Source organism: Macrotis lagotis, chromosome 5 (genome assembly GCF_037893015.1).
Source record: "Macrotis lagotis isolate mMagLag1 chromosome 5, bilby.v1.9.chrom.fasta, whole genome shotgun sequence".
In the NCBI taxonomy this organism is placed as follows: Eukaryota; Metazoa; Chordata; class Mammalia; order Peramelemorphia; family Peramelidae; genus Macrotis; species Macrotis lagotis.
Genome location: NC_133662.1, coordinates 17,226,538 through 17,254,251, shown reverse-complemented (window position 1 = coordinate 17,254,251; position 27,714 = coordinate 17,226,538).

Below are 27,714 nucleotides of genomic sequence, written 5' to 3'. Positions count from 1 at the left end.
ATTTATCTACTAAGCCACCTAGCTGCCCCCTCATATAACATATTAATCCTTTTGATTACTTAAAATATAACAATGTATGACAAAACTCAATAGATCAAATGATAAACATAAATCCACATTTCACAAAAAGATATCTTACTCTACTAAAAGAATATGCACCATTCAGACTAATAATTGATTATGTATTTTTTGTTGTAGTATAAATTTTAGAGCCTTATCTTGCCGCAAAGTATTTCTTGAGAATTTTTGTAAGTTATATGCAGAAGTCTCATCTAAACAAAGATTTGTCTGTTATATATTTTAATCCTATAGAAATTGAAACCATTAATCTCTTTTCTTGGTACTACAAATTTGCTGGAAGAACAATTGAATAGCAGAAAATGCTACATTACTATTACCTTAGCATACCTTAGTATCCCCAGTGAAGTGTGTAAGAGCAGAATCTGGCACGGGTTGATGTCCCACACCATGAAACATTTTCTCTTCAGGATTATGTGCTTGATGCCTCAGGCAGCCTGCAGACAGCAGCAGTAGCAGGACCAGCACCAGCACCAGGTTTTGGCAATAGCCCACCAGCATCCACAGTGCCCACCTCTGCCTTGGTAAAGTCAGTAGCAGGCTCTGCCATTGTGTCAAGAGAGTGGAAGGAAAAAATATAATATTTTCTTAAACCACTGTGGGACCACAACTTTTTTAAAAAAAAGTTATTTATTTATTTATTTTGAATTTTACAATTTTCCCCCTAATCTTGCTTCCCTCCTCCCCTACAGAAGGCATAGCCTTTACATCGATAGCCTTTACATTATTTCCATGGTATACACTGATCTAAGTTGAATGTGATGAGAGAGGAATCATATCCTTAAGGAAGAAAAATAAAGTATAAGAGATAGCAAAATTATATAAAAATATGATGTTTTTTTTTAAAAATTAATGGTCTTTGTTCAAACCCTGCAATTCTTCCTCTGGATACAGATAGTACTCTCCATCACAGATACCCCAAAATTGTGCTAGGTTTTTACACTGATGGAATGAGTAAATTAATTAAGGTTGAACATCACCCCCATGTTGCTGTTCGGTTGTACAATGTTTTTCTGGTTCTGCTCATCTGGCTCAGGATCAGTTTATGCAAATCCTTCCATGCTTCCCTGAATTCCCATCCTTCCTGGTTTCTAATAGAAAAATAGTGGAACCACAACTTTCAAACTCTAACCATTATAATTCTAATGTGCTTAGTGGGAAAGTGGAAATGATGGAGGGGAAAGACTTCTTTTATAGTGTTGGTGGAGTGGAAGAGGTTCAATATAACTGGAGGAAGTTCCTGTGTAGATGAAACAGTTTTGAGGGTACTGAGAGATTGAATTAGAAGGTATCTGAAAGAAAGAAGGTACTGAATGACTGCCCAAAACCAAAACACAAACATAAACCCAAAAGTGACTTATGGAAAAAGTGTCCATCAATAAGTAACAACTCATACCTTCTTTCTCACTCTATACAATTTCTATAGAGTGATAATATATTTGTGTCAACTGTTTACCAACTCTTACTGTATCAACAAGACTATGTAAAACTTCTCCAAAAGATATTCTATAGCATCCACATCTATGGAATATCTCACTGGGTCAAAGGGTATGAACAGGTTTATAACTTTTCTTACAGAAAGTCATTTAGCCCTAGTGTCCTACCAATAATGCACATTTCATCTTTTGTCATCTTTTTCTCAGGATTGTTAAGGACATTAGACTAATGTAGAGCAGGTGCATCTCTGGAGACTGGACCTAAACAAGAACTTTTTTTTTCCTTTTGAATCATTGCCACCACCTATAGGATTCTCTAGGAAAATCTGTAAATGTATTAATTGTATAGTTCATGCCTGAATTTCTCCAAATGTGGATAACAGGATCTTTATATTCAATACTGCATTCAATATGCAATATATGGTTTTGGGGTATGGGACAATATCCCCCCCAATACAAATACAAATACAAAAATACAAATAATACAAAAGCCTCACAGGAGTTTATGAATAGATGCAGGGAAATGAATAACTCAATGGTTCATTAGACTGGAAAATAAACATAATCTAGGGGCTGTGTTTGATTAATGGGTTTTGGCTTCGATTTGCTCCTACAAAATGACATGTTCACACAAACAAAACTAAAAAGTAAAAAGTAAATTTCACAAAGTAATTCTAAAACAGGTAGAAATAAATCAGTTTTACCACAAAAGAAACCAATAAGTCATAATATAATAAAAATAGAGCAAAGCCTATATAAATATAAATATTAAGAGAAAAACATCACCTATTCGGGGTACAGCCTCCTGAGTCCTGATCGGGAAGGTCCAAGGCAGAGCATCCTCTCCATGGGCGAGACTCCAATTAAGGTCTAATTAGCTCTTATATAGCTTGAGAACAAAGAAGGCTTCTTGGCAATTTTTTTGTGGAATAAAATCAAATTTTCCAGATTGTTTGAGGAAGGAGCCACCCCTTCCTGAACCCCAAGAACTATGGTGTTTACATTTAGAAATAGCTAGTTTCTCAAGAGATAGGCAATGCTAATCAAGTATGGCCTTGAGACTGTGGCCAGGACCAGTCAAGGATGTTCAGTGCTTCTTTTAAATACTCAAACTGTTTTAAATATATGCATTAGATCAATCCTGCTCATCATCCCTTCCTGTACATGAGGGGTGAATTGGGGGTTAGCAATTCTCTGTACACTAGAAGTAAATTGAGGGTCAATAATTCAGCTAAACTATAAGGCCTTACCATGGAAAATCTTATATCTTATGTATTAACCATACAGGCTGCTGCATAAGCACGCTATTTCAGATCTTTACTATCTGAACAATCTAGATCATTAACAGGGAGGTTAGGCAAAGTCCAGACTTCTATCCACCTCTCTCAAGAAAGTTTTAGGTCTTCAGCATCATGCTATTTGTCTGTTGGCGATTTCCTTTCTTCTCCAAGAAGCACATCCAGTCTTTTTCTTGGGAGTAAATTTGAATGTTTGAATTTAGGAACTCTCAAATCAAAAGCTATCCATGAGGTAACTCCCTAAACCTTGCAGCAAATCTCTTTTCTTTTGTTATAAGGATAGAATCAAGATCATGTTGCCTAGGAAATCTGTAATTCATGAAGTATATGATCATCCCTACCATGTGCTTCTAAAGGAACAAATCAATGCTTCAATGACTTCCTTAGCTTGCTAGTTTCTCTATGTGTTGGGAAAAAGAAAAAGAAAAGTAGAAGGCAAGCAGGCACCAAAGTTCTAAGGCTCTCCTATCAGGTCAGCAGGATCATTCACTATTTCTTCCCTCACAAGTTTTCATTAACTACTTGTGGGGAGGAGAAGAAAATCCTGGTCAGAAATGATTGTTTCTATGTTATATAGTCTGGAAATGAGAGAGACAAGGAAAGACCAAGAGAGCGAGAGCGAGAGCGAGAGAGAGAGAGAGAGAGAGAGAGAGAGAGAGAGAGAATGACAGGGAGACAGAGACAGTGACAGTGACAGGGAGACAGAGTTAGAGACCGAAAAAACAGACCCAGAAATCCATAGAAAGTGACAGAAACTAAGAGAAGAGAAATTTGATTAGTTCCCCTTTCTTTTCTAGGGTTAGGTCAATTCCTTGCTTTGGAGAATGTCTTGAAGGTAGTTCTAGTTACTCCCAATCAAGCTTGTCAGTGCTTCTTTTGGGCCTGGTTTATATATATATATATATATATATATATATATATATATATATATATATATATTATATATATTTTTTTTTTTTTTTTTTAGGTTTTTTTTTTTTGCAAGGCTCATGGGTTAAGTGGCTTGCCCAAGGCCACATGGCTAGGTAATTATTAAGTGTCTGAGGCCAGATTTGAACTCAAGTACTCCTGACTCCAGGGCCGGTGCTCTATCCACTATGCTACCTAACTGTCCCTACCTATATATATTTTTTAAAGATTTTATTTATTTTGAGTTTTACAATTTTTCCCCTAATCTTACTTCCCTTCCCCCACCCCCACAGAAGGCAATTTGTCGGTCTTTAAATTGTTTCCATGGTATACATTGATCCAAATTGAGTGTGATGAGAGAGAAAAATCATATCCTTAAGGAAGAAAGATAAAGTATAAGTGATAGTAAGATCAGACAATAAGATATTAGGTTTTTCCCCTAAATTTAAGGTAATAGTCCTTGGTCTTTGTTCAAACTCCATAGTTGTTTCTCTAGATACAGATGGTATTCTCCATTTCAGACAGCCCCCAAATTGTCCCTGATTGTTGCACTGATGGAATGAGCATGTCCATCAAGTTTGATCATTGCCCCCATGTTGTTGTTAGGGTTAACCTATATTTTTTAAAAAGACATCTCTTGGGGTGGCTAGGTGGCGTAGTGGATAAAACATTGGCCTTGGAGTCAGGAGTACCTGGGTTCAAATCGGGTCTCAGACACTTAATAATTACCTAGCCGTGTGGCCTTGGGCAAGCCACTTAACCCCATTTGCCTTGCAAAAACCTAAAAAAAAAAGACTCCTCTTAAAGGCAGTTGGGTGGTGCAATGGATGAAGTACCAGTCCTAGAGTCAGGAGTATCTGAATTCAAATCCAGTCTCAGACATTTAATAATTACCTTTCTGTGTGACTTTGGGCAAGCAATTTAATCCCATTGCCTTGCAAAAACTAAAAATAATGTCTCTTTTACTCGTCTTTGTTCTTTTCTTTTGCTTTCTCTTTTTGTGTCTCTCTAACTCTCTAGATCTATCCTTATCAACATTTTAACACCACCTCCTACCCACTGAAAGAGGTAAAGATCCTATAGAAAATATGAATAGTTAAGTTAAAAACTTCCCATATTTTCACTAACTGAAAAATGTACATTTTATTCTGTATTTTTTAATTCATCACTTCTCCATCAGCAGATGAGCATCAAAACTCATTATCAATTTGTTTGGAATCATAGTGTATCATTGCTTTGATCAGAGTTCTCAAGTCTTTCAAAGTTGTTTTATTTGTATTGGGTTTCTTATTATATAAATTGTTCTCCTGGTCCTACAGATCTTCCCATGTACTTCTGAAATGATCCATTATGACATCTTTTGTGAAACAGCAATATTTTATTATATTCATATTGCATTATTTATTTAACTATTCTACAATGAATAATTATTTCTTTAGTTTCCTGTTTTTGCTAGTACAGAAAGGTTAACTGTTTTTCCAAATATAGGTCCTTTTCCATTTTTCTTTGATTTCCTTGAGATATAATAATAAACCTCATGACTTCTTTGGGAGGTAGGATAGTTTAAAATGTATATCAAAAATAGTTGGATCAATTTAAAATTTTATCATTAATGCATTTGTGCCCGTTCTCCCATATCCCCTCTAACAATTATCATTTTCCATTTTTTAATAATCTTTTCCAAACTGCTTAGTCAGAAGTGGAGCCTTAGAGTGGCTTTAATTTGCATTTCTCTATTAGTCATTTGGAGAAGTGCTTTTTAAAAAAAAATATGATCATTGATGGCTTGATTCTTTCAAAAAGACCTAGAAAAAGAAGCAGATTTAGATCAGGGGGCAGCAGCAGAATTCCCTTGACCAGATTACATGACCAGAACCCTGAAGCCTTGCAGGTTCTCATTCTATGCCTGAGAGCCTGGGGATTTCAGAGTACTAAATTAGAGTTATGTGAGAAAGAATTAGAAAGGGAATGAAAAAGTTACCATAATAAATAGAAAAGCCTCCCATAGCAAAAGATTTACTGAACATTAGACCCAACCAGAAGACAATTGCTCCATTAAAAAAATAAGAAATAGTACAAATTAAAGCAAAAGATGAAAAAATTTGAAAAAGTCTCATATTAAAATAGAGCTGAAAACCAGATTAAGAATATAATAATTTAATAAATATTGGAGTACCTGACATCTATATCTCCTTCAAATGTTCAGAACTGATGAAAACTTACCCAGATCTCTGATATAGAAAGAATTCACCAATCACTTCCTAATCAAATTACAAACTCCCAAGAAAATGATAGGCCAAATCCAGACCAAGACAAAGAAAATTTTTAAAATTTAAAAATTAAAAAAACTGTTAGAAATATAGGTCTAGAACCCTCCTTTCAGCAGAGCTAGGAAAGTGACCCCAATAAACTGCTGCTGTTCACCACCTTTCCAACTACAAAGCAGAATGACTGAACAGTGTCTGGCTGCAAATGACAAAAACAGTCTGCTGGAATGAAGAAGAATTAAGTATTTAATGTTTCTTGCAAGAACCACGTGCTCCCCCTAAACTCCCCCTAGAGGCACACCAAATGGCAACAATCCATGGTTTGGAAAGCTTTCTCCTCTCCCTTCAGAGACAGGATAGGTCCTCTTCATCAGGGGTAAAATCTGATCACCCTTTAATATGCTTACCCTCTGTGGTCATATGATACATGTTATGCCAATGAGCCTCAATTATCACAGAGGATAGGGAATTTAATATGCATGAATTTATTAAGCATTCCTACCTGTGAAAGGTAAGACACCCTCAGTCGACCTTCCCCTCCCCTGTTCTAGACCCCTAAGCTGGTCTAGACAAGAGTTGCCTTTAAATTGAGCTTAGAGATTTCTACCAGTTCAGTGACTGGTTGGGGTTGTTTCTTTTATTACTTTTCCTTTTGTCTTTCACATTCCTACACCTATCATTTGTCTAATCAATCACCCAGAGACTCCTGACTTTGTGATGTACTGCTCTGACAGTTACCTGTGAAATCCCAATAGCATCCTCTCACTTCCTGTGGAAACCTAACACTCAGTAATTTCTCATAACCCCAAAAGTAAAGGTTCCAATACCAAACTGCTATAGTGGAGATTTCATAACCATCCTCTCAGTCTCCTAGGCTGGTAATCTAGCTGTTATTTTGATTCCTCACTCTCACTCACCATTAATACCACCCCAGCTCCCATACCCAATCTACTGCCATGGCTTTTCGATTCTACCCTCACAAATATCACTCTTCTAACCTCCTTTACCCTCTGATATTCTGCTGCAGACCCTCATCTCTATGTTCCTTGTACTGTTGCAGTAACTGACTGGATATCTCAGGTCCCTGCTCTATCTCTCAACTGCCCTAAAGTAGACATTTCACCATGTCCAATCCCTAATCAATACACTAATGGCTCCCGGTTACTCCAGGAGTAAATAGATACTTTGGCATTCAAAGACCTCTCTCTTCAGGATCCCCAACTGCCCTCTCTACCCACGAGCAGCGGACTGTCATCTATGCTTCATGTTCCCTGGCTGAGCTCCATGCTTGCAATGCTCACCTTTCTCATCTCAGCCTCCTGGCTTCCCTTGTTACCAACAAGCCTCAATGAAAAAATACGGGGGGTATTTATCATTAACTCTTCATTCAAGTTCCGCCTTTTGTCGATTATTCCTAATTCATGTTCCATATAGCATGCTTGCAGATATGTGTTTGCATGAGGGCTCCCCAATAGACTGTGAGCTCCTGGAAAGTAAGGATCGGTTTTTGCCTTTCTTTTAACACAGTTGCTTCAGAAAGATCTCTTCACTCACTGAGCCCCTTCTATCTCCAACTTTGCCCCAAACACGCCTTTGGTCGCTCCCCTTCTGCCCACCTCCCCTGCACCTTCCAGACTTCCATCCGCTGTTGCACCTGCCTCATCTCAGACTCCAGAAAGAAGAGTGAGAATACTCTGACTTGATCCTCCCTGCTCTGTCCCCTTCTGGGCAAGTCCTCAGAGGCTGCTGAGGATTAAGGAACAACCTTCAGAACAAGACAATTTTTACCTCCGCTGCTCTAAACCCTTCGGCCTTGGGGCTCCTGGGAGAGGAAAAGAAGAGAGGAAGGAGGGGAAAGAGAGGAAAGAATGTGAAAAATGGGATGGGGGGAGAAGGATAGGGAAAGGTAGCAGTGGTGAACGGAGGAGGCGATGATGGAAAAGAACAAAAAAGGTGGAAGATGTGAGCCAGAGTAGAGAGCAGATGCGCAAGTCCCATAAGGAGTGAAAGGGAGAAAACGAACTGCCACCGGAGTGAGCCACTGATCCTACTCACCTCCTTATCTGTCACTCCCAGTTACTCTTCCAGCTCCCGGTGGGGAGAATCAGACCGGGAAATCCCTCTCTCACAATAATCAGCAAGAACTACACCTGTGCAGGGGAAGGGCTTCTGCCTCTTTTCAGACTGAGATATGTGGTTGACCTGGAGCTCGAGCCACCTCCCCCCTCCCTCCTTCTTGCGTTCTCTCCCCTTTCCCCCGAGCTAGACAGAACGCCTTGTTCCTTCTAACTTTCGTTCCTTTGCCCTCTGGAAGATTCAACTAGCTTATGCTTTTCTCCCCGCCCCTCGTCCGACCGCTTTCTTCTTGCCATGACACCAGGCAGGCAATTTTTACAAACTTCCAGTGCCTAGAGAGAGTGTTCACCAGAGAATGAAGCATGTTTTAAAGTCTTTGGAAAAGGGACTGATGAAAGGCGGGTGGTGATGGCAGCAAGGAAATCCTGGAATGACTTGGAACTTGAAGACACAATGCAGGAGGCTTAGAGTGAATGATGAAAAAAATGAGAAAGAGAAACTAGTGAGGCTTTAGACTTATTTCCCTTGTTTTTATTTTATTAGTTCTATTATTTTGTCCTCCCCCCCTAAAAAAGCACCTACCTCTTAAATTCTATTTCTTACCCTAGCACCCTATTTCCTTTCTCCAGCTATTCACCCCACCCTTCACTAAACCAATTTTGGTGTTTTATTCTGCTTCCACCTCCCTTTCACTTCTTAGAAGTAATTTTGTCTCCAGAAGAATTTGTTTATTTTTGCTTCCCGGTTGAGTAACGACCTGTTAACTTTTATTTTTTGAAGACATTGATCCCTTCCTTTTAATTCTCAAAGCTTAATTGAACTTGAAAGCAACCTTTTAAGTAGATTGATCCTGGAGGTCAGCTTCTCCCAGACCATCCCCAACTCTTTCAGCCCAGAGTGCTTCTCTTGACTACCCAGCCCAAAGCACTGGTAAAGGTTGGTGGTGGTGGTGGTGGTGGGGGGGGTTGGACCAGACACAGGGATAGGGATCACAGTTCCTGCCCACTGACTCGTTCCCTCTTGTCCCTCCTTTGATGCTTCAACCAATGAAAAGGATGAAGAAGGATGAAGAAGAAGAAAAGAAGAAGCTGGTGGCCTGGGACTTCTCCTAGATTGAGACTAGTTAGAAAAACCTCAGACTCTTGACTCTTCTTGTCCTTTTTTCTGTTCTCCACTTTTTAGAGGTTGTCCTCAGCAACGACACCACTGAGTTAAGACTGTCTTCCATGCTGCTGTTCTATAAAAGCTCCCCCTTGTCATACTACTAGAAGTTATGGGTTCAATTGAAGGGGTCTGATAAGATTCCCTACCCTACACATCCCAAGACCCTCCTCCCTTCCTGGGAAGGGAGAGCATCCCTTTCTGCCATATCCTCCATCTGCAGACTTTACTCACCAAGGGACCTCCCCAACCTATCTGAGGTTGTCAGGAGAACTGATGACTGAAGAAAGGGTCTATTGGTCTTCTTTCCAGCCTCATCTTTCCTTACCTCTCTGCAGCTCTGACATTATCAAGAATTCTCGTTTCCTTGAAACTCCTTTTTCTCTAAGTTTTTTGTGACACTCCTCTGTGCTGGGTCTCCTAATTACCTGACTGGTCCTTTCCAGTCTTCTTTCCTGGATCTTCATTCAGTTCATACCAGTTACATGTGAATCTTCCCAAAGGTTCTTCTCTGTGCTTTCTTCTCTTCTGCTTCCAGATTATTTCACTTGGTGATTTCAATTTCCTCGTATAGATTGAATAATTATCTCTATGTTGTTAAATCTTAAATCTACTTATGTAGCCCCAGTTTCTGTACTGACCTCCACTCTCATATCTCTAACATTGAACATATTGAATAAGATATCCCAGAGACATCTCAAACTTAGCATGTCCTGAAAATAAACTTATTATCTTTCCCCTCCCTAACCCTCTACTCTTTCAAATTTCACTGTTACTGCTGAGAGTACCACAATCCTCTCAATCATTCAGGCTGGCAATGAAGGTGTTATATTGAATTCCTCATTGTCTCACCCTCTTCCACCCCCAATCAAATTTGTGTCCAATGCTGTTGATTTTACTCTTTAAAATCTCTCTTTTTCTCTCCTTTGAAACTACTAACATGCCTGTCTCATCTTGATCACTGCAGTAATTCAAGGTACTGATTAGTTTTCCTGTCTGTCTTCTTACATTCAGTTGTTAATCTGAATTTCCTAAAGCACAGATCTGACTTATCATCCCTTCATCAACAAATTTCAGTGGGCTCTCACTTTCAAGATCCAAAACAGTCCTTTATTTGACATTCAAAGGCCTTCATAACCAATTTCCCTCACTCCACATTTCCATGTCTTCTTACTCATTTTGGCCCTAATTCTCACCCTGTACTCTGGTCTCCAGTGATGCTGGTCTGGTCCTCGCACAAAGTGTTCAACCTTCTGAGGGTGTATTTTCACCAACTCTCCCCACTGCCTCTGTTCCTCTTCATCTAAGCCTCCTGGTCTACTTAACCTTCAAGATCAACTTAACATATTACCTTCTACAAGAAACGTTTTCCATTTTCTCTTAATTCTAGTTCGTTCCAATTGTTGATTATTTTAATTTCTCCTATATACAGCATGGTTATTTATATGAGGTCTCATCCTTTAGACTGTGACCTCCTTGAGAGCAGGGATGGCATTTTTTCTTTCATTATAACTTCACTCCCTTATACAGTGCTTCAATAATAACTTAATTACTTCCTTTTCAAGCTCTGCTTGACTTTGACTCCAGAGAATATCCATTCTGCCCTTCTCTCAGGAAAAAACTGATCCCCTGAGATCTCATCACTAGAGAAAAGCACTTAGGGTTTGATAGTCTTCACCTTCCCAACTCACCTTGCATTGATTCTTCCCTCTAATTAGTGGGCTGGAAGGCTGTCCACTAAAATTCTCTCAATACTTTTCTTTACAGAGAACATTCCTTAGAACATCTTTATGCCATCTTTTGTGTGTTGTCTTCCTCTCCTGAGCTCCTTGAGAATGAGCTTTTTCTCAGACAAACTAAGACCTGGGAAAGACCTTAGCATTAAAAGGTCTAAGTTCTTCCACTGCATGCAGGGTCATATCTATCTTCTTGCCTTCTGTGTTGTTACTGGACTCCTAGGAAGCTGGAGGAGAGAGTAAAGTTGGTGATTGAGGAGTTCTGCCTCCCTTCAATCTAATTCATGCATTAAGTCAAGATGTCTTGCTTGTCATTGGTCCTTTTTGAGAAGGAACGATGAACAACAAACAACAAACTCCTTGTAATTGAGAATTGTCTCCTTTTCTTATTTGTGGCTCCTACACTTAACATAATACCTGCCTAAAGCAGGTACTTAATAAATAAATGTTTATTGAATGAGTTGAAATTGAATTAGCACTGGCCAAAGCAAACACACATAAATGCTGACTGTTCACTAATTGACACAACATTCTTCATCTATTGCTTCACAAGAAATTCTTCCTCCCATTCCTCATGATTTACTCCAGGACTGGCTCTGTCCCTAGAGTGGAAACAATGGTGCTGCTCAATTCTATTAAAGGGATTATACTCCCATCTAGGAATCATCAAAGATCACTCCCTCTCACACCCCAAGGGGAAAAATGAACAGTAATTTCTTATTAGACCACAGAACTCTGTATCCAGCCATCACCCCCCCCATTCCAACTTTATTTAGACAAATCACTTCCTTAGGGATGGAGAAAGGACAAAGAATACCAGCTAGAAAGGACTTAGTGTGATGAGGAAGAAAAGTGTTTCAGAATACCAATGGTCCCTCTAAACCATAGGGAGAGAACCAAGGAAGAAGCAGTAAGGAAATGGCATCCTTTTTGTTCTGGGTGTCCTTCCTAAATATACTTCCATGTCTCTAGTAGCTGCCATCCATTTGAAATTATCCTCACAGACCAGACTACTCCATTTCTATTTGGCTGAACCTTGATTTACTCATAGTCCCAGGTCTCCTCTCATTTACTGTCTCCCCTATAAGGGCCCTGACTCTTTGGATACCTAAACTTGGGACAGATGCCTGTGGGATCAGGAAGTGTATGATGTAAAACAAGTTTCAGTAATGGTTGTAAGGGTCATCCTTAGGGTCCTGATCAGTAAAATCCTCAAAAGATAAATACTCTCAGCCCCTCTCCTATGAGATCAGTACTTCTGCTTCTTCTACTTCTTTCACTTCCCCAACAATAGCTTCCTTCATCCTCTCTTCTTTTCTCTGAGAGGCTCAGAATCAGGGAGTGGGGAATCAGAACCAGTACCTTTCTGCCATTCATCACATGAAAAGACCATCTTCCCTGAGTCTGGACCATAGAGGCATGAGGATCCAGGCAGCCCCACTGGTCCTGCTGCTGATTTTCCTGTTCATGGATATCTGGGGTTGAAGAGGTGGTTAGGGAAGAATAGAGGAGAGGACAGGAAGAATAGAAGAGAGAGCAGAGTGGGAGAAGGGAGGAAAGACAATGTTTGTATTGCTTTGAGGAACTGGGAAGGGATAGGAGTAGCACTGGAGCCAACTGACACTGCCTTGTAAAAATCAATTGCTAAATATCCAATGAGAACATTTACACTTTGAAAATGGGTAAATATTGCATAAAAATGAAGAGTAGTTTCATTGTTTTATTGTTTGACTTGACTTAAGAAAGGGATGGTGAGAATTAATAATGTAGATAAAATTTTTCAATAGTCAAGAGTATATATATTAATAATTTTATAAAATTAAGTGAGAGAGAAGAAAAGACAAAGGAGGGAGAGGGAAGAAAGGAGAAGGGATAGAGGGAGGGAAAGGGAAAGAAATAACTGGTTGTTAATTCCTAGCACACCACTGATTGGGAGGCTCCTTGAGTGAGGGGCTGGCTCCTTGAAGCAGTTTTTTCAGAAGAGGAGTTATTTAAGGAGCTCTTTTAACTTGTTCATATTCTTCAGTCAAGAAAGGGAGGGAAATTCAAGGAAAGCCCAAGTACATCCCCCTGACCTGATGATCTGCTTTTCAGGGGTACAGGGACAAAGCATCAAAAGTACAGTACTAGGAGGGGCAGACACTAAGAGAATTGCAGGTACACTCCCCAGAGAGATGAGAAGAGGTGGAAAATCTGGTCTGTTCTCATTCCCATGCATTCCCAGACAATTTTCCTGGGAATCCTATGTGACCAGTGTCATACACTCAGAGTCTTTTATACAAATGTATCTGTGTCTTGTATAGGCTCAGACACACATAGGTTCTTCCAAACATATACACAGATGCACAAAATTTTACTTTATTGATTGATGATATCTATAGCTTTGGCCCTAGGAAACCAGTGAAAGGAGGGTGGTACCACCAGAGGCATTATTGAAACAGATCCTGGGAGGTTTAAATGGGTCAAGTATTAGTTGTGCAAGTGACTTATGTTGGGATCCTGAAAGGTCAGTCCAACTCTTAGTCTTAGTTCTTCATAGTCAGAGGAGGTAGTGGTACGATTGTAAGAATAAATGTAGTAAATACCAGGTAAATTATAAATGCTCTACATCTGGGACACCACCCACACTCAATTACAGGGGACAGATGGTCAGACCATCAGAGTGCCTGTGGGGTGGCCCAGTAGTCTGATGTTCTACTATGATAACATTAGGCCACAGCATGGATATATATGAAGCCTAAAGCTTTTTCAAGGTCCAATATCTCCCTGGGCCAGTAGTCTAGTTTTTCTGATCTCTCCAAGGAAGAGATCTGTGAGGGCATGGGGTCAAGGGCCAAGGGTTTTCTTTCTTTGTTCTTTTTTCAGTCACAACATTCAAGACCATCAAAGATTTTCAACCTACCACTGAGACACCTCTCACCACCAAACATTATCAAACTATCAAGGGAGACACTTCTCACCACCTCTGCCATCCCCTTGACCAAAAGCAGGTACAGTTCCTTTTTGAAAACCTTATGTCTCAAGAGCTTCCAGCCTCAGCAGTGGATGTAGGTCTCCCTTGTGCTTCCCCAGATTATCAATCTAAAGGAAACTCTTTCCAGTCTTCCATTCTGGAAGGAAGAACAAAAGGGCAAACAGGAAGCTGAGCGTTCCCTTGAGCCTAGTGAAACTGTACTTCCCAGTTTTGCCCCTTTCTCTCATTTTCAAGTTGAGGTTGGCTTGAAATTTAATTTCTTTTAGCCCTGGCCTGACATTTTTCAGTTCTGAACCCACATGGCCTTGTGTCATATATTAAGCCCTTTCCCTCCTGCACATTTATGACACTGGGTATTCTTTTATCATCCTTTCTCATCTCTACATAAACCAGAAAAATCCTCAAATTCCTCTCTGTGAAATAGCTTTCTTTTATAGATAAATCTCTATTAGATATTAAAGAACCAGGCAAACTTGTGAAGCAAGGAAAATTTACCTTGCAAAAAAGATTATTTAGAACATATCTGCCTAAAAAAACATTCTTATCGCTGCCACTTTCCCTCTCCTCATTTCTTGATCCCTTACTTCACCAATGAGCAAGTGACTTATGTTGGGATCCTGAAAGGTCAGTCCAACTCTTAGTCTTAGTTCTTCATAGTCAGAGGAGGTAGTGGTACGATTGTAAGATTTTCTTTATTATTTATTTATTTTCTTTATTATTATATAATATAATATAATATATTATATTAAATATTATTATTTATTTATTTTATTATTTATTATTTATTGTTTTTATTATTCAACTGTAACCATTTTCTTCAACATTGCCAAAGATGGGGGCAACTAGGTGGTGCAGTGGATGGAGCACTGGCCCTGGAGTCAGGAGAGCCTGAGTCCAAATTCAGCCTCAGATACTTAATAATTGCTTAGCTGTGTGATCTTGGGCAAGTCATTTAACTCCATTGCCTTGCAGAAACAAAAAAAAAAATTGCCAAATATGTTTTAATTGATCTTTTCTTAATACTCATCCTTCTGGAGGTCACTAATATCTGATACTGATGACCCCCACTCCATATCCTTCCTCCATTTCTCTTGGAAATTCTTGGGTTTTCATGAAATTGCTCTCTCAATTCTTTCTTTTCATCTTCTTTGTTGGATTATCATTTATGTCTGTCCCTTATGCATGAGTGTTCTTGATTTAACCTGGTCCTTCTCCTCCTCTCTCTCTCTATATTATCTGTGAGTCAAAATTGCTAAATGTGTGGTCTAAGAACTTGTTATTTTTTAAAAAAACCCTTTAATTAACCCTATTTCTATATAAATAGTTTTCTTTGTAATCCTAAATATTTTATTTTATGTATTTATAGACATTGCTTTTAGAAGTTGTTTATAGGCTAAAGACTATGGTTCATAAAAAGGGTTATTTATCATCTATTATCTAGATGATACAATGGATAATTAATTTTAAGGGATTGAATGATTTTCTCTATTCAGATTTATATATATATATATAATATATATATATATATATATATATTCTATTCTAGTCTCTCCTGACCTTTAGATACACATCATCAAATAGCTATTATATGTCTAAAATTGGATTTCATGTAAGCAATTCAAACAAACAGGTCCCAAATGGAACTCACTATATTCTCTATTACGTCCTATCCCCTCCACTACTCAACCAACTCCTCTTCCCATCTTCCCTATTTCTATTAAGTGCCTCTAATCTTCCAGATAGCCAGGCTGGCAACCTTGATTCTTCACTCTTCCTATCCTCCTGATCTGATTTAATACCCAATTTATTCATTTTCCCTCCACACTCTTTCTTGTACCTGTCTTCTCTTTTCCACCCAGATAGCTACCATATTGATTTTGTTAATTAGTCAATAAGCATTCAATAAACAGTGACTATGGGAAGGGCACTGTGCTAAAATTGAGCATACAAAAGAAAGCAAAACCACCAGTCTCTGCCTTCAAGAGGCTCATATTCTAAAGGCAAGAGACCACATGCAAAAAATTAATATAAAATATATTAACATAAAATATAAATGGAAGATAGTCCTTGAATGAAGGCATTAACTGTGTGTGTGCATATGTGTATGTTTGGATTTATGTAAGAAGACCAGGAAAGGCTTTGTGAAGATGTTTGAAATTCAGTCTCTTGCTACCTCTTTGGATGATAGCAAAAGTTTCTTAATTGTGCTACTTCATTCCAGTCTCTCTCTCTTTTTAAATCCAGTTTCTATTAGGTTTGGCCACATCCCTCAGGAAAATCCAGTGAAGTCACATTGCCTTCAGGATAAAAAAGGATTCTTGTTTGGCATTTAAAAGACCCGGAATGTGGGTCACAACTATCTTTCCAACTTAATTGTACATTGTCCCCTTCATGCTCCATGCATTCAGACAGAGAAACAGCTTTACTTAGTGATCTTCTTGCATGACTTTCTATGTATAACCTTTACATTGGCTATCTCTTATTCCTGAAATACACTCCCTTTTTACTGAAATCTCTAAGAATCACTAGTTTCCTTCAAGGCTTAGCTCCTACTGTTGTTATTGCTGTTGAGCTGTTCAGTTGTGCCCCAACTTCGTGACCCATTTTCTTCACAAAAATACTAGAATGGTCTGCAATTTCTTTCTTCAGAAAGTCCTCAGATGAGAGACTGAGGCAAATAAGAGTTTAATGAATTGTCTAGACTCATACAGCTAAAAAGGGTTTGAAACAAAATTTGAAATCAGATCTTCCTGACTTCAGGCCTGGTTCTCTAACCACTGGGTCATCTCATTGTCCTTAACCACCTAGCTGCTCCTTTTAGCTCACAAACCACCCTCAGAAAGAGACCTTGTTTTCTCTTTTCCCTTCCCTTCCCTTCCATGCACACTTGACTGTGTGCATGTTAATTTTCCTCAATAAAATGTAAACTTTTTGAGGACAGAAATATGTTCAGTTTTGTTTTTATATACTTTGGGTCTAGCATAGTGCTTGTCTTCCCCAAGGAAGCACTTAATACATCATTGGTTATTGAATCAGAGTGGTGAATATAATTCTGGACTTGGAATAATAATCATAATCATAATAAAACAACCAAAATGTATATATTGTCTTCTATGTGACAGACATGGTGCTAAGTGCTTTATAAAGATTATTTCATTTGATCTTCCCAACAAGTCTAGAAGGTAGGGGCTATTATAAACCCTATTTTTAGATGAAGAAACTGAGACAAAGAGAGGTTAGTGACTTACACAGTCTAGTAACTCTCTGAAGATAGTTTTGAATTCAGGTCTTCCTCATTTCTGATACAGCCCTCTATCTATTGGACCACCTGTTTAGTTGTTTTTAGTTGCATCCAACTCTTTGTGATGCCATTTAGAGTTTCCTTGACAAAGAAAATGGAATGGTTTGTCATTGCCTTCTCCATTTATTTTTCAAATGAGAAAATTGAGGTAAATAGGATCAAGTGACTTGTTCAAACAACTAATATGTGTCAGATTGAACTCAGGAAGACAAATCTTCCTGACTCTAGGTCTGGTACCCTAACCACTATGCCACCCACCTGCCCAATGGCTTCAAATCTCCTTTTCTTCATTTTCATAGCTTAACAAATCAATTTATGTAATTTGCAATTTATGTAAAATGAATGAAGGAATTACTAGAAATATCAAATAAATAAAGGTTTCCATAAAACAAATTTTCTCTTTCCCTCTTTTTCCCTTTCCCAGCCCTCATAAATCAGTTTAAAGCCACAAATATTTATTAAGAATTTACAAGACATCTGTGGGGGGTAGGGGGAGGGAAGCAAGATTAGGAGAAAAATTGTAAAATTCAAAATAAAATCTTTCTAAAATGAAAAAAAAAAGAATTTACAAGGCATTATGGTAGGGACTGGGGATACAAAGAAAGATATGACCCAAAACCTTCCTTCAAGGTGCTCACATGAGATTTCTCCTTGTATTGGAGGGAAAGACATGTTTATAGATAAGAATCAAATGAGAGAAAGTGAAATACAGTCACAGCTGAGGAACAACAAATGTAGAACTTTGAACAGGAAGAAAGCCTGAGTTGTGAGGGAATCAAGAAAGACTTCAGCCAGGGAAGAACGAAACAACTTTACTAGAGGATCATGAGTTTGAGGGATGAGACTGATTCTACATCCAGGAGACATTATGAGAACAGACATGGAATCAGGAGCAGACCAAAGGAGAATGACCTTGACTAGCTGTTACATGGACTATGTCAGTGATGAGTAACAGGAAATAAGGATGGAAGAGTTAGTTGATAATTGAATTTTAGAATGTCTTGATGTCAAGCTAGAAGTCTATACCTTATTCAAGAGTCATTGGGGAGCAACTGCAAGCTTTTGAATGGAGAAGAAACTTGTTTTTTCCCTTTCTGATTTTCTCTTTCCTCTACTTCTGTCTCTCACTGTTTTTGTCTCTGTCATTCTCGGGGTGCCCCTTCTCTCTTTATTTTTATGCTTCTCTACCTCTATTTCTTTCTCTCTCTTGTATTTTTCTCCCTCCCTCCCTCCCTTCCTCCCTCCCTCCCTCCCTCCCTCTCTTCCTTCCTTCTGTCTTTCTTTTTCTCTATTTCTATTTCATTTTTATCTGCCTCTCTCTCTGTCTCTCTCTGCCTATCTCTGTCTTTGCCTGTCTTTTTTACATACACACAAACACACAGGCACACACATGATTCTTGGGGCACTAAATAGAAATAGAACACAAAACAAATAAGTTTTGATTGAAGGAAAGATGAAAACATCATGAACCATACCTAACACTTCTTTTAGTGAATAGGTCCTAATTTTTGGGAGGGGGAGAGTGCTCTCTCTTAGAGCTGTACTCTTCTAAAGGCATGTTCTTTGACAGGTAATGATGATCGCTATCATATCTATGATGACTTGAGGAGAAGAAACAAAAGACCAGGGCAGGTCCTATTGATCATCTTTTACATCTACAGAATATTGTACCTTTCAATGCAACTTCACATACCTTATCTCATTTGTCTCTAAGAAGAGTTCCATGACCTAGAGTGGGAGGGTGTTTTCTTTATAGCAGAGAACAGCAGGATCCAAGTCATAGAGAAATGGTTAATAAGCAGGGAAGACCTGGTTTCAAGTCCTGTCTCTGAGACATATTGGGTGGCTGGCCTTGGAAAAATACTTGGTCTCTTTAGGGTCTAAGGCAACTAATACTCTTAAAGTACTACTAAGTTATAAAATAGTGGTTGACCTGCACCGAAAAAAGCAATTTTCTTCTATTGCATTCCCCAATGGAATCATCACTCTAAATCAAAAAGGGAAAAAACTCCCCACACTCCAAGCAGATTCCAATATCATAGGGTATAGAGAGGAAAAAGAATTTAGGAATTATCTGGTCCAACACTCTCATATTTGAAATAAGGGACCAGAAATCTACAGAGGTCAATTGACTTTTCCAGTCATACAGCAAGTTAGTAGACAAGATGACTAGACTTGGAAGCAGAAAGATGTGGGTTTGAACTTCACCAAAGATTTGCACTGACTGTGTGATCTCAGATAAGTCTCAAGGTAACTTCCTTGGCCATAGTTTCTTCATCTGCAAAATGGGGTGATAGATTGTTGGACTCAATGATCTTCATGGTTACTTTGGGTTCTAAATCTAGACAAGATAACTTATAGAAGGTTAATGCTTTCCCTCTGTTGATTATATACAATTTAATCTCTCTCTAGATTGCTTGAACAAAATTGTATCATTTTCTTTCCTCCATTAGACTGTGACTTCTTGAGAGGAGGGATGGGACTTTGCTTTCCTTTGTATCCTTGATGCCTAGCATGCAAGAGGTACTTAATAAAAGCTTGACTGGCTGTCTAGAAAACAACAGAGTGAAGGTACTAGCAGAAAGGAAGGTTGAGAAAGACTTTTTGTGGAAGATATAATTATTGTTCAGACTTAAAGGATGACAAGAAAACCAGAGGGTGTGGATGAGGGAGGCATGGGGAATGGTCAGCAAAAGTGCAACAAATCAAGACTGTCTTGGGCAAGGAAACCAATATAAATGGAACATGGAGGACTTCATGGGTGAGAGGAAAAAGGAATAAGAAGACTACAAAGGTAGGAGGGTATCAGATTGTGAAGATCTTTGAATGGCAAAGAATAATATATCTGTACTAGAGGTGATAAGGAACCAAGGGAGTTTATTGAATTTGATCAGAATAGCAGCTTTTTTTTTAAAGCCAAGGGCAATAATGAGGTCATTTCTTTTGATTTTATTTAAGGCAGTGGGGTTAAGTGACTTGCCCAAGGTCACACAGCTAGGCAATTATTAAGTATCTGACGTCAAATTTGAACTCAGGTCCTCCTGACTCTAGGGTTAGTGCTCTATCCATTGTGCCACCTAGCTGCCCCAGTAGAGGATTTTTTAGTAAAATTACTATGACAGCTACATGCTGGATGAATTGGAATGAGGAAAGTCTTGAGGCAAGAAGATCAATCAGCAGGTTATTGTAATAGTCCAGCAACTCAAGTGGCTAGGAGACACAGTGGATGTAGCCCTGGGCTTGGAATCAGGAAGACTTAACTTCTTGAGCTTAAATATGGCCTCATATGCTTAATAGCTGTGTGATCCTGGAAATGTCGCTTAATTCTGTTTGCCTTGTTTCCTTATCTTTTAAGTGAGCAGGAGAAAGAAATAGCAAATCACTTGCCAACAAGATCCCAAAGGGATAATGAAGAGTAGGACATGACTGAAGAACAATTGAACAACTAAATTAGGTAATAAAGGACTATAATAGGATGGTGGAAGTGTCAAAAAAGAGAAAGGGGTATGTGAGAGAGATATTAGAAAGATAAAATACAGGTCTTGGTAACAGATTGGTTATGGAAGATGAGGGAGGGAGGGAGGGAGGAGAGATGGGGGGGAGAGAGAGAGAGAGAGAAAGAGAGAGAGAGAGAGAGAGAGAGAGAGAGAGAGAGAGAGAATGACATTTAGGTTATGAGCTACTGAAAAAATGGTCGTACCCTATATAGGAATGCAGAAATTTGGGAAGGAAGATAATGAATTCTGTTTTAGACCAAGTTAATAGTCCTTGAATTTTATATTGTTATGAAATATGTATTTTGGCAAAAGGGTAAGGCTTAGGACAAATCACAAGTAAATACACTTGTGGATCTCATCTATCTATTGATCAAATGAAAGTTAACTTGGAAAACTCTTGCACTCCTAGTGTGAAGACAGACAGACAGACACACACACACACACACACACGCACGCACACGCACACATACACACACACACAGATCCTTTCATTTCTTCTTTCCACTGCTATCATACAGGAGGAATGTTCCATTGGTGCACATGACTAATACCTTTATAAAAAACAAGGTGAGCTCTCCTGCCATCTTCTGAGGAAATGAGACAAAATAGAAGAGAGAGAGAGATGTTTGGGAATGATCTACTCTCTCTTTGAAGATCCTTTTCTCCCTTGTCTACAATCCCAAATACACTGACTATAGCAGAATGTGGGAATATATCAAAGTTCTCCCTCTCTGAAGGGGCGATCTCACCACAGATTGTTCCTATTTCAGGAGTAGATAGATTTGAGACACTCAACAATTAACCTTGGACACAATCAATTAGTTTGAGTTATGGAAATTTAATGCTCATGACAGCAGACTGTATTGAGGCAATCAGATCACTGCGGAGTTAAGCCAGAGAGTCAGTCCTGATGCTTTTCAGTGCCTTTCACTGTTCAAAGTGATGAACATAACTAAGACCTAGAGGTATTGAGTGCCTATTTTATGGGGTTTAACCATACTGAAGATCCCAACACTTTGTCCTTTCCTGAATTTTTTTTATCATCAAGGACAATGGAGGTTGTGCCTGGTCCCTAAATTATATCTCCCAGTTGGTTCCAAAGGTTGGGAGGTTGCATGTACCAAAGGTAAGTTCTCATCTCAGTTCTCATCTCAGATCTGCTATAGAATCAATTTCAAAAATAGTTATACTATCAAATCATACAGTGGGCTCAAGCTTAAGCATTACTCTAGTTGAACTTTTATTTAAAGAGTTCTCAAACTTTTTGGATTTGAGATCCATTTACAATGGTAAAAATTATTGAGTATACCAAAGAGAGGCTATATTTATAAATATTTACTACATTATAAATTAGAACTAGTAAAAATTTAAAATATTTACTAATTCATTTCAAATAACAATAATAAGCCTATTATATACTGACAAATTTTTAAATGAAAAATGTTTTCTACCACAAAACAAAATTTGTGAGAAGAATGACATTATTTTACATATTCTTGCTAAGTTCTATAATGTCAGACTGAGTAGTGGATAACTGGATTGTCCTACCTGATTCTGCATTCAGTTTGTTGTTTGTGTTGGAATATATAGAGCACTTTTGGACTCATCTAAGGATAGGAATGAGAATTTTAAGAGACAGAGTTTTGGTATTATGATACAAATAGTGTGAACTCATGGTTCTCATGGACTCTAAAAATGATGGTCTCTGAGGTTTCCTTCAGCTCCTGAGCTATGGTCTATGACCCTAAGACCTAGTTGATATGCCTGGCAATTTCAAGTCACTTAACTCTGTTTGCCTCAATCCCTCATCTGCAATATGAGCTTGTAAAGGAAATGACAAACTACACATATATCTTTAGGCATCATAAAGAGTTGAACTTGACTGAAATAATGACTGAACTGCATTTGTTTCAGGAATTGTTTTTCTTCTTATCTAGAGGATAAATTCAGGCATGGGTAGAATGTGGAAAGCAGGCAGGATCAAATAGGTGAAGATTTTTGTTACTTTAAAAAAATAAAATTTAATTATTTTAATAAAAGAGAGAGAATAATACTTCTAAGAAAGAGAGATCAGACCAATGGGAGAGATTTTGAGAATTTAGGAATCTCAGCATGACGTAGTCTCCTGTTTGTCAAGTTATTATTAATGAACACATGCCATAGCAACCACTTCATAAATTCTTGATGACTGACTTACTGACTGATTCAAAAACACTCTTCCTCTATTGCCTCACTAGGAGTCCCTCCTCCCATTCCCACAGGATCTATGCCAGGCCTGGGTCTGCCACTTAATTTGGAGCTGAAAGAATGACAGTTGCTCTAGTCTATTAAAGAGATTCTATCCCATTCAGGAAACCCCAAAGATCTCATTTGTAAGGGACAAAAAAGTTACACCTGTCTTTTCTGGAAGAGCATAACCCTGCTGTCATGAAGATTATGAAAGGAGTTGTCTCCTATTGTCTGGCCTTTGAATCTGGGGAACTATTGTGTGTGAAAGCCTTATCTTGGGAATTGGGAGACCTCATGTCTAGCCCAGATCTGCTTCTTATTAGTTTAGATATGCAACAATTCATTTGAACCTCTGTTTCCTCATCTTCCAAATAAGAGAAATAAATTTAACAGTCATTTTTTTTTAAGTTTGGAAGCCCAGTAGTTATTTCAAGAGATTCATATCAATGAAGAAAATAGCATTAAAAAATAAAAGTGCAAAATTACATATATTTTTCTTAGAATAAATAGCAGGAAGAATCAAGCCAGTGATATCAAGGAGAAGTTAGGCTAGCAAAGGCATTCATAGAACCTTATGGTGTCTACTTCTGTGTATTGTCTCTAGTCTCTCTTGTCTCAAGAAGATGAACATGACCAGGGCCCATATTTCATTCTTCTCCCACACAGAACTTGATATGGCTAAGGATCATACTACCTTGTCTTACCTCAGGTTTTTATCATCTCATCTTTAGATCAATGGATATTCTCATTTCTCCCTAAGTTCATTCTCAAACCTGGATACATCTCTGGTCTGGTCAGATTCCAAAGGACAGTGGCTGCACATTCAGAGGGGGTACTCCTACTTCTGTTTCAGGAATTTATGCAGGAATGATGATGTAAGATCATTCACTCAACTGAATTCTTAAATAGTTGTTCTTGAAATTTTTAGTCTCAGAATCCATATGCACTTTTAACAATTATTGAGAACCCCAAAATGCTTTTGTTTGTGGGATAAATCTATTGATATTTACCATATTAGAAATTAAAACTGATAAAAATGAATTAGTAATTCATTAATTATATTAAAATAATAATAAGCCTGCTACAGATTAATAAAACATTTACAGTTAAAAACAACTATTTTAAAATACCTCAGTGACAAGTATCATTGTTTTACCCAACTGTGGAAATCTCTTCCCTAGCTGACTTAAGAGGTCAAAACTAGATTCTCATATCTCTTCTCCATTCAATCTGTCACAATCTGTTTTAAGTGAAGTATAAAAATATAAGGGAAGTATATATTACAAAGCAAATAGAGGTTTATTACAATTATTTAACGGTTCTGGCCTGTGAAGACCTCCTAAACAAGGATTGGGGACTGAGAGGTAGCTTTTTATAGGGGATGGAGTACTTGGTATGAAGTCATTTTGAGCTGGTTTCAAATCCAGCCTCAAACACTTATTAGTTACCTCATTTTCCTCAAATGTAAAATGACAAGTAGCAATAATAACTCCTTCTCTGAGTTATTTTAAGGCTTAATATAGGGTGTATTCAGTGAAGACTAGTTTCTTTGATGTGAGGGATGAGTCCTTCTGAGGGAGCTTTTGATAGCCACCTGAGACACCTAACTCTCACCTGTGGTTCCAAGAAGCTGTAGCATGCATGGTGGTCAGACCCCAATAAACTGTTTCAGTAAATAGGCTAAGCCCAGTTGAGGGTAGTTGAGAGGTCTCAAACCAATCATCGAGTTAGCAGGCTATCAACCCCAAGCATATGAAGACTTCCCCTGGTGGTCAAGAAGAATTAATTACATGGCAATGAAGGCAGGCGAAGCAGGTTTTGTGGAGTGCTTAGAGCCTGATTAGACATCAAAGTTGCCAAGGTCATCCACTAATCTAGAACTATCAATACTGAACTGTGATGACTCTGGAAGAGAGAGTAAGGCCCTCCCTGCCCCCACCCACCCACCCCTGGGTGTTTGGGCAGTCTTTTAAGAATTGTCAAAACACCAAAAAATGTACAAAAACTTCTTCAAAGAAGATTCCACAAACCATCAGTATCTAGAATGTGTATACACTCATAGATAACATAAGATCCAATAGACCTGAAAGATGAACAACTGTTATTACAAAAGAACTCAGCAGGTATCACACCCAAATAATAGCCCTGAGTGAAACTAAGGCTGGCAAATGAAGGAAATTATTAGAATATTAGCTTACTGAAGTTACAGTTGTATACATGTTTTTCTGGAATGGCCACAGTGAAGGGGATCACTGTGAAACTGGGATAGGTTTTGCCATTAAAACTAATCTAGTCAACAAGCTTGTATGCCTGCCAAAGGGAGTGACTGACAGTCTCATAAAAATGTGATTGTTACTTGCAGGAAAATGCCATATATATGCCTATGCTTCCACCATAATGAAATCTGATGAGGTCAAAGAAAAATTTTATGAAGTCTTTATTATTAATGTGCCAAAAAAGGCAGGGACTGTTTGGGAGGAATGGAAATGGAAATAGCAACAGCAATGGATGACTCACCACTGAAGACTTGTGCATCTCACCACCAACACTGTCTTCCATTTACCTAAATGCAATAAAACTTTGTAGATGTATCAAACATTGACATTTAATAGATTATATGATTGTAAGGAAAAGAGATACGATATGAAAGTAACAAAGGCCATTCTGGTGGTTCAGAGTACTGGAATGATCATACACTTATCCTCTCCATCCTAAATACTTGTATTCAACAAAAGCAGTGACCCAAAGGTAAAATCACTACCAGAAAAATTAATATCAAGAGATAGAAAACTTCTCTGAGAGGGAATAGATTATTGATAACTTGGAGAGAAAGTTGAGCCAAAACACATTTGGCAACAGAGGAGCAGAAAAGGAATGGGCAGCTTTCAGAGATGTGATATACAGCATTGCATTTGTTCATCTGGGACAAATACTCAAACATTGAACTAGGTTTGATAAAATTGGTGAGGATATACAGAAACTGTTAAATGAAAAAGAAGAACTCTAGGGTTTACCAGGAGGATAGTTCATCCTTCTTTAAAAGGAAGCATTTAATTCCATAAGAAGTAAAGTTCGAGTATCTACATTTAGGGCTTGTAGGGCTTAGAATATATTTAGGAAGGCAAAAGAGGAATCAACTAGCCAGCAAAACTGAACATCCTCTTTCAGGGGAAAAGATGGACTTTTAATGAAATAGGAATTTCAAATGTTCCTGTTGAAAGGACTAGAGCTGAACAGAAAGTTTGATCTTCAAGTACAGAACCCAGGTGAAGCATAAAGAGGGTGGATCTGAAGAGATAATTATCAAGGATTTAATGATGTTGAACTGTGTGTATTCCTGCATGGGAAGGTGATACTGATAACTAATATAAACTTTTTCATTTATAAGAACAGTTAGAAGGAGCATATAAGGAAAAAGTATGGGAAGGAATTGAATATAATGGTATAATATAGTATAAAATGGAGTCAGTGGGTGAAAAAGGAATGTACTAGGAGAAAGGGAAAGGAGAGGTAGAATGGGCTAAGATATTTCACATAAAAAATTCAAGAAAAAGCTTTTGAAATGGAATGGAAGAAAGGAAGATTGGGGGAATTAGTGAGCCTTCATTCTCATCAGAAATGGTTCAGAGAGGAAATAACATTCACATTCAATAGGGTATAGAAATCAATCTTACCCCAGAGGATAAAGGAGAGGAAAGGGATGGGAGAAGGGGGATGGGGGAGAGGGGGGTGTAGGTGATAGAAGAAAGGGATGATTGTAGGAAGGGGTAGTCAGATACAATACACTTCTGAGGAGGGTCAAGGTGAAAGGAGAGAGAGAATAAAATAAATGGGAGTGGGGAGGAATAGAATGTAGGAAAATACAGTTTACAAAATACAATAGCAACTGTGGGAAAAATATTGAAGCAACTTTTCTGATGGAATTATGATTAATATTAATCATAATTAATAAAAATCATAAGCAACCCATTCCAGAGACAGAACTGAAGGTATCTGAATACAGACTGAAGTAAACTTTTTCCCCCTCTCACTTCATTTCTTTTGAAGTTTTTCAATCTTCTGGGGGGAGGTGGGGGTTTATGTCTACTTTCACAAGATTTTTGTGATAGTGTGAAAATAAATAAATAAACAAATTTTAAAAAAAGTAAAAGCAAAGCTTAGAGAGATACAGAATTCTTGGGTCAGGAAGAAGGCAAATGAAATTCAGTTTTATGTGGATAGTAACAATCCAAAGCACTTTTATGATGCCCTGAAGGCTATTTATGGGCCAAAGACCTTTGGTGCACCTCAACTACTCAGAACTAATAGAGTCACCTTAATTAGTGATAGAATAGAATCCTAAAGAGATGGGTTAAACATTTCCACAATATTCTCAACAGACCATCATCAATCAATGCTGAGGCCACTGACCATTTACCTCAGGTTGAAGTCAATCTCTCCTTAGCTGAAATGTCACTGTGTGCCTTTCATGTGGCATAGCATCAGATACTGATTCTATTCCAGCTGAGATTTACAATTTACATTGCTCATAGAAAAGTTGACAAGATTTTCTTTTATCCATCTCTATAAAGGCAAAGGGAATAGATTGTTTTGTGACAACCACAGGTTTCTCTCTTGGTCATTCCTGGCAAGATTCTTGTCAGATTCATAATTAATAGGCTCATCCTTTATCTGGAGACCATAGTGACTTCAGAAAGGATCTATGTGGTATTTGCTGCCTGACAAGTCCAGGAGAAATGTTAAAATTAAACA